Genomic DNA, 3,602 nt, shown 5'->3' on the forward strand with positions numbered 1-3,602 from the left:
AGCGGCGATCTCCATATTCCAATCTAGGCTTAGAGTGGCTAAGGAGGCTGGCTTGGATACTCCCTTTTGGGACGTGGCAGCTTGGGAGAAGATCGTGGCGGAGATGATTGGGGAGAATGTGGAAGAGCCGAGGCCGAGCATGGTGGACAAGGCGGCTGATGAGGCGGTGAAGGTGGTGGCCGGTGAGGATCAGCAGGGTGATAATGATAATAAAGAAAAGGCTTAAGCCCTGTTTTTTATGAATGCTTGTTTGTGTTTGTCGTTTATGAAGGTTGGTGGTTAGCTCTTTGAACAATTTTATTATCTGTCTCGAATAATTACGTTTAGGATAATATGGAAACATAGGTGGAGGGATCTTGATTTTCAAGACAAAGCCTGTGTTTTCCTGTACTTTGACAATCTAACGATGCCTGGGTGGAAGGGTCTTCCATTTGTTGAGAACGAAACCTGGGCATTGTCCTTAACTTCCTACACTTTTATTAGTAATGATATAATCTTTTGGCTTTATATCATGTTTCTTTTGTGTGACGTTTTAGATAGATCATTTTGATATGTTTTGGAACATGGTAAACATAATATATCCAAATATTTTTAAGACGTATTAAGTTTTAGAACAAAACATCTTAAGGATAACATACCCAAAAAATACATCTTCAAAATGTCAAAATCTTATTGTTGGGTTGTAGCTTATGGTTTATGCTTTGTCGGGTTGGGCTTTTGTATGTAAACCGAGATCAGTTGATCTCGGTAGGCTTTTGGTTTGTTTTGGGACTAGTTGGTAGTCTATATATAGAACATATGTTAACAAAGTTAGGGTTGTTCAATTCAAGTGTATTATTCACCCGTGTAAGTTGTTGAGGGCTTAAGCACCCGGCGTATAATATACGTGTGTTTTGAAGCTTATTCGTTGTTTTACGTGTGTGACATGGATGACAAGTAGAGTGCTATCAATCATGCAAGTACCTACAATACTGCTGGTTATGGCGTTACGGCTAACAATGCTCTAGTTTCACAAGACAATTTCTCATTGTTCAAAAGTCAGCCAACCCAACAACAGCAATCTCAGCAGACACTCTCCATGTTCAGGTCATCACAAGGTCAACCCGTTCCACAACCTAAACCAGCTGCTCCTGTTTACTTTCCACAACCTACTCCTGCACCGAAATCGCAAGCCTCTATGGCCACCTCCAGCCAGTCTCCTATTCAAACTCCTATTATTTCCAAAGAGACTCAAGAGAACATAGCTTTAATGGCAGGTTTTATGAACTGCTATAATGCTTTTCTTGCTGGAGACCTGATACAACCCGTTGTGGCTGTTGAGTTGGATCAGATACATCCTGATGATATGGAGGAGATAGATATTTCTTGGCAAATCGCCATGGCTGTTTTTAGAGCCAAGAAGTTCACTAAGAGGACAGGCAGGAACAACTAGAATGTGCCTACAAATCAGAAAGTGGGATTCAACAAAAGATCTCTGAGGTGCTACAACTGTCATGAGCTGGGTCATTTTGCTCGTGCGTGTACCAATCTGGCTAAGGAATGAAATAGAGAGAGGGAAATGGTTCTAGTAAATGGTGGAAGAGAAGAAAATATGGCTAGTTCGAGTGCAAGTGAGCGGGGTTTGGTGGTTCACAACTTCTCTTGGGAAGATCAGATGGCAGCACTGAACTTGAGTGATCAAGTTGCAAATTTTGCTGAGATGGATGTCGAGGTACAGGAGAACGAAGCTGAGGAGCAGGTCAGGGATCTCCAGCATGCTTTCATGGCCTTTACCTCCATTGATAAATTAGGCTTGTATAAAATACATAACAGTAACTTAATTAGGGAAATGGAGGGTGTAAAATATGAAAATTCAACACTTAAGAAACTTAAAAAGGATTTAAATGACAAAATAGAGGCACAAAAACAAGATTTTTCCAAACTGCAATCGGATTTTAGCATAAAATACTATCACCATCTAGATGCTAAAAAGAAAATCGTTGAACTAACTACCGAGTTAGAAGCATCGAGATTGGAGATAGACAAACTAACAAATAAATTCAAAAATACTGAGTTCAACTTTAAAAAATTTGATGTCTCTAGTGCTGTTGTTGAGTCGATGATAGAAAAACAATTAAAATGGATAGAAAATAAGGGTGTGGGTATTGGATATAACTCGGTTCCATATAACAATAATTATACTTGTCTTCCTCTCATCAAGGATGAAGAAGAAAAGAAAAAGTGTTTGCAGTATGGTAGGTCACCTGTGACTGAAAAGGATACGGCTGGTTCAGACTTGGCATCTGAATCAACCTCCGGGGCGAACGATTCTAATGTGTCTACCTCATGTGCAGATGAAGTAATAGTTGAGGATTGGATCAATGAGGATGATGACTCACCCATTGACTCTGCTGTTCTTTCTAATTTGTCTAATTTGCCTATTCTAAACAATGATATTACTGATGTGTGTGTGGGCTCGGGTTTCAAGAGCAAAGATATTTGTTTGAATAATTTTCCTAAAACTTCAAAAGGTCGTGATATGTCTATCAATAAATCTAATGAGCTTAAAAGTCATAATAAATATTTATCACCTAAGTTTGTAAAAGAAAAGAGTTTTTGTGATAATAAATGTGGAAGCTCAAATGATAAGTTCAAAGAGGGAAAGACAAACTCACACAACAGAGCAAGATCGGTAATCGGCCACAACGATTTTTATGTTAAAAGGCAGACATGTTTCAACTGTGGTATTCCTGGTCACATTGCTAGAAATTGCTCTTGTCTCCCGTATATCCCTTACTATAGGAAGACATCAGGGGACCATGCCTCAAAATGCCTACAAAAACTTTCATTCTAATATAACAAGGCATTATGAAAGAAGGCTCTCTAATGGCAATTGGAGAAGAGACAAGGCTGACAGGTTGAATTCTCATAAGACCAAGCCCGTTTTGAATGATTCCAAGACCTAAGTGGGTCTCAAAACCGAAAACGTTTAAAAGGTCAAGGGCGATCAAGTTTTCTATCCGCAAACTGGATACTAAGTCAAACAGTTGTGTAAATCACAAAGTTTTGAAACCAAAATACAAGTGGTTACCCAAGTCTCCGATAACAAAGTCCTTATCGTATTCTGACTCGAATTTTGATAATCATGATGATATGTCATGACAACCCGTAACACGGTTGACCAAGTCAGGCTTACCCAGAACTACAATGGACTGGGTAGCCAAAACTAACTGATCTCAAACATCGTGTTGGAACAGCTATGGCGGAATATTATCAGACCTTGGTTTGTTGATAGTGGTTGTTCCAGGCACATGACAGGGGACATTTCCCAGCTGAGTAATATTCAAACTTTTAACGGTGGATATGTCTTCTTTGCGGGAGGAGAGAAAGGGAAGATTGCCCAAAAGGGTACCATGAGTAACGGGGTTTTAAAGTTTGAAAATGTTAACTATGTTTCAGAACCGAAGCACAGTCTTCTCAGTGTGTCACAGATTTGTGATAAGGGTTTTTCTACTCACTTTACCAACAAAGAATGCTTGATTCTGAAACCTGGTATCGTCATACCAGAGGAGTGGGTCCTGCTCAGATCTCAGAGAAAAGATATTGCCTACTTGATTAACATG

This window comes from Bidens hawaiensis, unplaced genomic scaffold (assembly GCF_021521415.1).
Source record: "Bidens hawaiensis isolate Kalapana, Puna unplaced genomic scaffold, B.hawaiensis_p1.1 tig00034196_1, whole genome shotgun sequence".
Taxonomy (NCBI): Eukaryota; Viridiplantae; Streptophyta; class Magnoliopsida; order Asterales; family Asteraceae; genus Bidens; species Bidens hawaiensis.